This window comes from Oncorhynchus nerka, linkage group LG13 (assembly GCF_034236695.1).
Source record: "Oncorhynchus nerka isolate Pitt River linkage group LG13, Oner_Uvic_2.0, whole genome shotgun sequence".
Taxonomy (NCBI): Eukaryota; Metazoa; Chordata; class Actinopteri; order Salmoniformes; family Salmonidae; genus Oncorhynchus; species Oncorhynchus nerka.
In genome coordinates this window covers 94233413-94244470 of record NC_088408.1, presented here as the reverse complement: position 1 = coordinate 94244470, position 11058 = coordinate 94233413, and positions in this window count along the sequence as shown.

The window sequence follows — 11058 nt, the reverse complement described above, 5'->3', positions numbered from 1 at the left end:
TTCAATTTAAAGTTTTATTAAGTTCTTGTTTTTCAATCAACCAACAAACACATTCCACATTCACAGATGTGACAGGCTTTAAAAAATAAAAAGTCAAAAAATAATAATACATTTGAAAAAATTAAAATACAATTAAAATGAATGATAAAGTCAAATAAAAGCATTTATTTTTCTTAATCTATATATTTTCCTTGGTACCTGTATATACATACATACATACATACATACATACATACATACATACATACATACATACGCACATATACATACACACACACATACGTACTCAAAAACTAAATTAAAATAAAAACACACACACAACAATAAAAACCATACCACTTGCAGCAGCACTATCAAGGTTCTTATCAGCTATTTCAAGCATTCGCTGAGACGACGGGCCAATAATTCGTTTTTAGGTTTTACAGTACCTTACACAAAATGTATCTGCGCATTTCCCTAGTCACCCCGTTCACTCTGTCCAGTTTGAAATATAGTTGAATAGTGGGGACCAGAGTCTATCAAACTTGGGCTGTCTCTTGTGGAGGTCATAAGTGAGCTTTTCAAGAGGAAGGAAGTCAACAATCTGGTCAATCCACATTTTAAATGTAGGGGGGGTATTAGAGGCCCACAATAGAAGAATACATTTCTTAGCAAAGTATGTAATAGTCATAAGCAAATTTTCTCTGTCAGGATCAAGAACAAAGTCCTGCTGGGCATTAAGAAGATAGATACATGGGGTCATATCAAACTGTACCTCTAGTATTTTCTGTGCAGTGGTATGTACAGATTGCCAGAATCTGGCAATCTCCCTACAGCTCCAAAATACATGCATATAGGTTCCACATTCAGAGGTACATCTTTTACAGTTAGGAGACATATCTGTTTTCATTCTATGGAGTCTCAAAGGAGTATAATAAAATTTGTACAAAAATTTGTAATTAGATTCTTTCATTTTTACACTGGTAGAGGAGCAGTATACCTTTTCGCAAACCTCCGCCCATAACTCATCACTAATAGTCAGACCAAGGTCCTTTTCCCAGATTATTTTCAAAGGAGTAAAGGAGGAGCTTCCTTTCTCAGAAAGGAGTCTATAGATGCAAGATATTTTGCCTTTAATGGATTGTGCTGTGACAAGAAGGGTTTCAACTTCGTTCAACTGAGTTCTAAACCTCCTCTTGGAGGTAAATGAGGAAATTACATGTCTAATTTGAAGATATTTTAAAAAATGGGATCTTGGCACGTCGAATTCACTGCAGAGCTCTTGAAAGGATTTCAGTGTAGTGGTTTTCTGATGAAATAGGTCTGAAAAGGTCCTGATTCCTAGAGTATGCCAAAGATTAAAGTTGGCATCCCTCAGGGCTTTTGGCAAGTCTGGGTTGCCTACTATAGGCGAGTGAGAACATATTTGGGAGGAAATGCCCAGGTATTTCTTACAGTCCCTCCACGCTAGTAGGGTGCTGTAAATCACAAAGGATTTGGCTATGTTGCCCACTTCACTAAAGTTATTAATGAATATAATTGAGCTTAAGGGCAATGAACCACAGGATTGGGCTTCTATCTGAATCCACGTTGACTCTTGTCTGTTTGTGATCCATGTTAGCATGTTGCGGATTTGGGCAGACCAGTAGTACAATTGAAGGGAGGGAAGGGCAAGGCCACCTTTAGATTCGGGTTTTGATAAAGTGGAAAACTTGATCCTAGGTTTTTTATTGCCCCATATAAATTTGGTGATGCTTTGGTTAGTTGTTTTGAAGAAGGAAACTGGGAGATAGCATGGGAGCATCTGAAATAAGTAGTTCAGTCTAGGAGGACGTTCATACGGATTACATTAATTCTTCCTACTAAGCTAATTGGGAGGGAGATCCAGGTTTGGAGATTGTTCTTGATTCGATCCAGGAGTGGAAGATAATTTTCCTTAAAAAGGCTATTCAGATCTGGTGTTATGAAGATCCCGAGGTATTGAAACCCCTGTGTTTTCCATTGGAAAGGACAAAGTGTCTTCATAGAGCTGGTGAGTGTAATATTGAGAGGGCAGACAGTGGATTTGTTAAAATTGATCTTATAACCTGAGAACTTGCCATACTGGGCAATTGTGTCTAAAATGAGAGGGAGGGATTTCTCAGGGTTGGATATGTAGAGCAAGACATCATCCGCGTAAAGCGAAATCTTGTGCTGCAGGCCACCTGCAGAAACACCCATAATACTTGGATTGCTCCTTATCAGCTCTGCCAGAGGCTCCGCCCCCAACAAGTAGAGCAGCGGGGACAGCGAGCACCCTTGTCTTGTGCCCCGCTCCAGAGGGAATCTGTCAGAGTTCAGTCCATTAGTAGTCACCATGGCATTTGGATGAGAGTATAGTGATTTGATCCATTTAATAAAATTTGGGCCCATATTGAACTTTTCTAAGACTGAAAACAGAAAGCTCCACTCCATCCTGTCAAACGCCTTCTCAGCATCCAGTGAAGCCAGCAGGACAGGGGTCTTTTGTGCGTTTACTTGATCAATAATATCAAAAAGACGGCGAATGTTATCAGAAGAGTATCTGTCTCTAATAAATCCAGTTTGGTCCGCTTTTATTATTTTGGGAAGAAGAGTGTTTAGTCTTATGGCGAGCAATTTGGTAATTATTTTATAGTCGAAATCCAACAAGCTTATGGGCCGGAAGGACGAGCAGGATAGGGGGTCCTTGTCCTTTTTTAGCAACACTGTAATGCGAGCTGTGTGCATTGAGTCTGGGAGAACTCCGTTTTTGCAAAAATCCTCCAGCATTGGCATGAAGATAGGGCTGAGCTGGGGCCAAAAAGCTTTATAGAACTCTCTGGGGAATCCATCTGGGCCTGGGGACTTATTAGGTGGCATGGTAATTGCCTCCAGGATCTCCTCAGGAGTGAAGGGGGAGTTGAGATCTTCCTGGTCGGTCTCTGATAGTTTAGGTAGCGAGATTCCCTCTAGGAAAGAGTGGAGTTCTGCCTCCGTGTGTTTTCTCTCAGAGGTATATAGTTTGCAGTAAAAATCATGAAAAGTTAAATTGATCTTTTTGGGTCATATGTGACCTCGTCCTCTGCTGTTCGGATAGCCATGATTGTACGCTCTGACTGCTCCTTTTTTAATTGGTAAGCAAGCAATCTACTGGGCCTATTGCTATACTCATGGTATTTCTGTTTAGTAAAGAAAACTTTTTTTTTATCTCCCGAGTGTAGTCCAAATTCAGTTTGGCTTTGGCTGCTTTAAGATGACTCCAGGAAGTGCTGTCTAGGGATTGTTTATGTATTTTTTCACAGCATTCCAGCTCCCTCTCAAGATCTAGCCTGTGTGCTTCCATTGCTTTTTTCTTAGAGGAAGCATATGCAATTAGATGACCTCTTAGTGTGGCTTTAGCAGCGTCCCACATTGTGGCCGGAGAAACAGGGGAATCTTTCTTGTCTTGTGTGTAGTTGTCTATCCATGTAGTTACTAATGTATGGAACTCGTCATTTGATAGCATGGAGGTGTTGAATTTCCAGCTCTTTGACCTCGGGATGTTTTTGCAGAGGTCAAAGCGGAGGTGGACAAAGGCGTGATCTGAAAGTGCTATGGGTCCGATTGTACAAGTGGCTGAATTTATGAAACTCTTTGGGATAAAAATGTAATCTATACGGGAGTAGGTGTTATGGACATTAGAGTAGTATGTATAGTCCATAGATGAGCTATTATTCTCTCTCCAGATATCTATCAGCCCCATCTCTTTAGTAAGAGAGTTCAACATCTTTGCAGATCTAGGATTTGTGGTGGGGACTTGAGATGATTTGTCTAGGGTTGGGTTAAGGGTACAATTAAAATCTCCGGCCACCACACCAAAGGAGACACAATGCTCATTGAACAGGGTTATAATTTTTGACATGAAGGCAGGAGTATCTGTGTTAGGGCGTATATGTTTAATATAGTAATTGGTTGACCATATAGTGACCCAGTTATCAAAATAAATCTCCCCTCCGGATCAGATATGTTTTTGTCTATTATGAATGGAACATTTTTATGGATAAGTATGGCTGTGCCTCTACTGTTTGATTTGAAAGATGAGAAATACACCTGTCCCACCCAAGCTCTGCGGAGTTTGGCATGTTCAGCATCACAGAGGTGTGTCTCTTGTAATAGCGCAATGTCTGCTTTTTCCTTTTTTAGAGCACATAGTATCTTTTTCCGTTTTATTGCATGCCCTAGACCATGGCAGTTCCATGTCAATAGATTTAAGGTACTAGTCATCGTCATCGAGCAGTAATCGAACTTTAGTGCAAGTCATCGCTGGGTAAAAGTGGATAGTAATTACAGCTGTGTTCACATAAAAGGAAAATAAATGGTGTACATAAAATAATAATCTCTGAACACCCCAGCCGAGTTCCCAAACAACTCGACACATCCCTTTGGATCCATAGTCTCAATTCTGTGTTCCGAATAAAACAAAAACCGGGAACAGTTGGCAACGCACAACGTCTCCCTCGCCCCACCAAAGAAATGCCTCATCCTCTCCACCCCGCATTGAGTAAGTAACACAGTTGCCCTCGTCCAGACCTCAGTAAAAGAGGGGAGAAAAATAAAATCAATAGCCCAGCCTACATATACCTCCCCCAAGGGACATAGGGAACCCCAGGTAATAATAGCAACAACAACAAAAAAACAGGGAAATAAAAGTAGGCTGAAACATTAGTAGGCCTAGGTTAGGCTATACAGCCCATCCCTCTCAGTTAAAGGAAAATAAATATAAATTGGACGGCTGTAATGACATTTAGGGGGTGGGTCTCTGGATATCGGCTATATGTCGTCTTACCTCCTTTAGTAATGGCATTAATCGCATTTAGTCATTGGTCTGTTTCTCATTGGCCAGGATTGTCTTTCAAAAAACGTTTTGCCTCTTCGGGAGTTTTGAAGTGTCGCAAGGCTCCTTGGTGAAGAATCCTGAGCTCGTGTGGGTATTTGAATCCCCTGAAGATGCCTCGGTCAATGGAGTATTTCTTCACTTCGTCAAATTCTCGGCGCTTTCGGCGTATTCCAGCTGACAGGTCCTGGTGCGTTTCCCACTGTGATGGTGTTGTTTTTCGCCGCCTGTAGGACTCGTTCCTTGTCGGTGAATCTCAGGAAACGTATGGTGATTGGGCGCGGTGGTCGTCTGGCTGCTGGTGGGGGCCTCAGTGCTCGGTGAGCTCTCTCGAGTTCTATGGGCCTGTCGGTGGGCAGGTGGAGCCACTCGGGAAGTTTGTCTTGCAGGTAGCGGATCAGTGGCATGTTTCCCTCTTCTTTTTCGCCCAGATTGAATAGAACACAATTATTCATTCGCCCCCTGTTTTCCAGGTCCTCTGTTTTCTTTTCCAGATGCTCGATTTTCTTTTTAGCATATGCTATTGTTTCCATGGCATCTGTCAATAAGTTTTCCATGGATAGGATTCGCCCCTCTGCCTCGTCCAGGCGCCCCGCGTTTATGGTTATCTTGTTGTTGATGTCAGGCAATGCGTTTTCCAGGATTGTCACCTTGCCCCCTATCGCACTGAGCTGAGAGTTAATGGCATCTAATTTGGTGTTTAGTTCTGTACGTTGGGATCTCAACTCAGAGAGCATGTCTTCGACAGAGTGCGAGGTTGGCATTCGTTGTGCCTCGTGGGGGAGCGGGTTCTCTTGCTCCTGGCTAATGGCGCTAGTTTTTTCTGAAGCTAGCTTCTTCTTGGAGGCTTTTTCCGTCGCTAATACTCGAGTCCGGGTAAAAATGTCACCTGTAGTGTCGCCTTTTGTAGCCGCCATGACTTTTTCTTACTAAAGCTAAATGAGTGTGAACTTGGAATGGAGGTAAGATTAGGAATTGGAAACTACTTGTGCGGAGCTCTTAGTTCACGCGGCCATCTCGTTCAAGGGTCACGTGATCCCCCTGTTTTATATTTTTTACATCTTGTCAGGAAATGCAGCTCCGTCTCAGGTTCTGCTGTTGTGCAGTGGTTGCACAGCCTTTCCTTTACAGGGAGCCAGGTTTTCATGTGTCTACCCTTCTCAATGGCAAGGCTGTGCTCACTGAGCCTGTACTTTGTCAAGGTTTTCCTAAGGTTTTGATCAGTAAACATGGTCAAATAAATAGCCACTGTCTCTCTCTGTCTTAGTTGTCCTTCATCCTGCCCTTGCTGTGAGCCATGTCCTCCTCTCTCTCTCATAGTTGTCCTTCTTCAATCCTGCCCTTGCTGTGAGCCATGTCCTCCTCTCTCTCTCATAGTTGTCCTTCTTCAAACCTGCCCTTGCTGTGAGCCATGTCCTCCCCTCTCTCTCTCTTTGTCCTTGGGCCTGCTGCTGATGTGTGTCCTGGTAAGTAAAGGTGTATGGTCTCAGTGCCAGGAATCTTAAATGTGATTTATGGTCAACACAATTCTGTCTCAGAGCTCTACGGACAATTTCTTCGACCTTTGGCTTGGTTTTTGCTCTGACATGCACAGTCAACTTTATATAGACAGGGGTGTGCCTTTCCAAATCATGTCCAATCAATTGAAATGACCTCAGGTGTACTACAATTAAGTTGTAGAAACATCTCAAGGGTGATCAATGGAAACAGAATGCACCTGAGCTGAATTTTGAGTCTCATAGCAAAGAGTCTGAATACTTAGGTAAATTAGGTATTTCTGTTTTAGATTTTTAATACATTTGCTAAAATTTAAAAAAATATATGTTTTATCTTTGTCATTGTGGGGTAATGTGTGTAGATTGATGAAAAAAACGTTTAATGAATTTAAGAATAAGGCCGTAAAGAACAAAATAGAGAAAAAGTCAAGGGGTTTGAATACTTTCTGAATGCACTGTATATAATGATTCATGGTATTACTGATTAATTACAGATTTTATGCAGTACTATTTACCATCTCCACCCTTAGTAATGCCCTCTCCCTCACCTAACTGTTGATTCACTGGGCTGGCCTTTTGACATTATCTGGAATAGAATTTGTTCAATCAGCACTTCAGATTGTGTAAGAATTTGTTGTTACACCTTATAGGCTGAAATACGTCTCGTGGTAATATAAGGTGTGTTCTCATTGGTTAAGTAGTCTTACATACCACCTGTGGGTCATCATACCAGCTGGGTGTGGGGGGGGTGGGGGGGGGCTGAGATCTTTATAAACAGCTCGATGGCACAGTAAGGACCATCAGCAGTTGGGTGACTAGAGGAGACAGACGTCCAGCTCGACTATCCAGGTAAGACATGATCTTAGTCTTCCACCTCTCTCTCTCTCTCTCTCTCTCTCTCTCTCTCTCTCTCTCTCTGGGCATCCATCTTACCATTGTTATCTCTGTAGACTGACAATCAATTTTGATCTAAAATCACTTTTTTGGAAAGCCCCTTACTGTCTGCAATCAACTTTGATTGCAGACAGTAAGGGGCATTCCAAAAAAAGTGATTTTAGATCAAAATTGATTGTCAGTTTGGTTGAGTACACTGGAGGACTTCTCAGACAGGTTTGCTGTCAGAACTGAATGTGTAAAACCATTACAGTTTCTGTATCATGTGTCATCTCCCTCCATCCAGGATACGTTGATGAGTAAAATCAAACACACTTCTGAAAAGCCACTATCTGCAATTGAATAAGAGCCTGTATTTCTGCTGATTCAGAATTGTTCTGGTGTCTTCCATTTATTGCTCTCTCTCTCTCTGACCATTGATCTCTCTCTCTTCCTCCACTGACTAATCTCTTAATACTGATCATATATCCTGATCTTTTAACTCAATTTTTTACTCCTGTCAGAATACAGTTTGTAGTGTTAGCTTCAAACTCTTATGGACATGTTTATACCTTCCCCTCCTTTCCCCTCCCTTCCTCTCCTCTCTCTGTGACAGTGTACCATGGCCTCTCTCTCTCTGTACCTGGGACTGCTGGTGCTATGCACCCTGGCTCTTGTACACTGTGACCTGAATGGCGGCCCCGTCAGAGTGTATGATATTCATGCCTCCAACCTGAAACGATGGCTATTCATAAAACCAAGCCCTTACGTCAAGGTGAATTTATTAATTTATTTCTTCTTTATTTAACCAGATCAGTCAGTTAATAAATCATTGTGATATAAAATGAGGGACTGACAGGTGGGGAGATAAAACAGAAGTACAGTGATGTTACAGACAGGACAGAGACACAGCAATAATCAAACAGTAGACAGTCAGCTGTCATTTTTTTTATTATCAAGTAGCCTACAGTGACCTGTGACCATGAAAATGTCAGTGATTGGCTTGTTACTTGTTAGGTGAAGAAATAGTAAAAGAAAAATGAACAAAACAATCAAATTAATTAATTATAATATACATATACTGGTTCCTCATTCAAGTGAGCCAACTGTACATACATTAGCAATAATTTAGTATTTAAAACCTCTCTAGGCTAGGTGGGACGGTAGCATCCCACCTGACCAACATTCAGATAAAGTGCAGGGTGCCAAATTCAAACTACAGAAACTGTAAATATTTAACATTCTTGAAAATACACTTGCAATATGTCAAAATAAAGCTTAACTTCCTGGTAATTCAGCCGCAGTGTCAGATTTCAAAAAGGCTTTACGACGAAAGCAAACCATGCGATTATCTGAGGACAGCACCCCACAACACAAATGCATAGCAATCATTTTCAACCAGGCAGGTGGCGACACAAAAGTCAGAAATAACTATATAATTCATGCCTTACCTTTGAAGATCTTCTTCTGTTGGCACTCCAATATGTCCCAGAAACATCACAAATGGCCCTTTTGTTCGATAAACTCCTTTTTTATATCCCCAAAAATGTCCATTTATTTGGCGCGTTTGATTCAGAAAAACATCAGTTCCAACTCGCCCAACATGATTTAATAAGTTACCTGTAAACTTAGTTAAAACATTTCAAACAACTTTCCTAATCCATCCTTAGGTATCCTAAAATGTAAATAATCATTCAAATTTAAGACGGAATATACTGTGTTCAATAGCGGATAAAAGTTACAGGTCGCGCACCCCAAACAAAAGAGTCCACTTGACTTGACGCTCATTCTGATTAGCCGTACTTCTTCATTTCTCAAAGGAAAAACATCAACCAATTTCTAACGACTGTTGACATCTAGTGGAAGCCATAGGAACTGCAACCAGGTGCCTCATAAATCTAGTTTACCATAGAAACATAATTGAAAACACAGTTAACTCAAAAAAATTAACCCTGGATGGTTTATTCTAGGGGTTGCTCCTGCCAAATAAGTTATGTTATACTCACAGACATCATTTTAAAAGTTTTAGAGACTTTAGAGTATTTTCTATCCAAATCTACCAATTATATGCATATCCTAGCTTCTGGGCCTGAGTAGAAGGTGGTTTACTTTGGGCACGCTTTTCATCCGGACGGCAAAATACCACCCCCTATCCCAAAGAAGTTTTAATGCACAATAATAATTTTTTAAAAGTTTAAAGTCTACTGACAACATTATCTTCCTTAGGTGTGGTGCGGTTCATCCTTTCATGGCAAGAGCAACACTCTGGAGAAACAGGAAAACCCCGTCTGGCCTGGCGAGTTCAACTTTGCTAACATCCTTCCCAACGCTGTCCTGACGCTGGAGGTGAGTTTCCCACCTTACTATGGAAAGCGTTTTGACCACTGGAAAATCACTATGTAAATCCCATCTATTATTATTATGGTGATGAAGATGATAATGATGAGGAGGAGGAAGATTATTATGATGAATTTTACTATTATTGTTATTATGATGATTATTATTATTAGGTGTGGGATGATGTCATCGGACTAGATCACCACATGGGAACCTGCAAAATCACCATCCGCCCGGGAACACACAGTGAGATCTGCCAGCTGAAGAGAGGCACCGTCTACTACTCCTACAGCTACGGCTACGTCTACAGTTACTAGATGGAACAGTTTGATGATTAGATTGTAACCTATGACCTTTGTCACCCTTTCACTCATGTATTAATTTCCTTATAGCATTAAAAAAATGTGCTTCATAGCAAGATGTTCTCAGTCGGTCTTAATCATTTTTCTGAATTGTTTTATTTCTCAGAAGATGCCTTAGAAGATGGTACACAGCATATTAAAATAGTTAATCAATATTTATACTAGATTTGAGATCTTATGTCAAAACCTTTAACCATTCGACATTTACCTTTTACAGTGTCACGACATCACAACTCTCTCTCTTCACTGCCATGGAGTGGAGAGAGAGAGACTGTGTAGAACAAAGACATTATTCTTCCCAAAACTCCTGTTTGCGACATTCAGAACATAACTGATGAGGTGATAATACCTTAAAAAGTGACTGTAATCGATAAGATATGAAAATATCTGAAGAGTTAATTCGGGAAAAAGAGACACTTAAAATATTTTCCCGTGGTGCCCCGACTTCCTAGTTAATTAAATTGACATGATAAGTTTAATCGCATAATAAAATTACACATAGAGAATTGATTTTATAATATACAGTCTTCACATTTAATGATAGTCAACGACACAACAGTATTACATTTACATTTACATTTAAGTCATTTAGCAGACGCTCTTATCCAGAGCGACTTACAAATTGGTGCTTTCACCTTATGACATCCAGTGGAACAGATTTTTTGTGCTTAAACCTGAGTGTAATATACCTTTGTTATTCTATGGTTTGGCCTTCTTTCATAATCAGCATTTCAGATAAATACAACATTTCCCCATGGTGGTAATTAAGTCCTTATGTTATGTTATGTTGATCCAACCTGGGATGACATGGTGGAAGCTAAGCTGCAGTATCACCATCAACATGGGAACCCACAACGTCAGGGAGCCCTCTGTTATACTTACAGTTACAGGTACATATGAACCCCCCCCCCATGTGGAAACGAACTGAATGATAATTCATAACGGTATATTATCAACAACAAAAATATGACTTAATCACACCAGATGGGGGCGGTGTTGTATAGAGAACTGCTGGCTAGGATTCCTAAAGCTTCTCAGAGTAGGACTGCTGAGATATGTCACCAGTGATGCCTTTCAGACAGTGGTGTAAAATACTTTAAAGTACAACTTAAGTAATTTTTTGAGCATCTGTATTGTA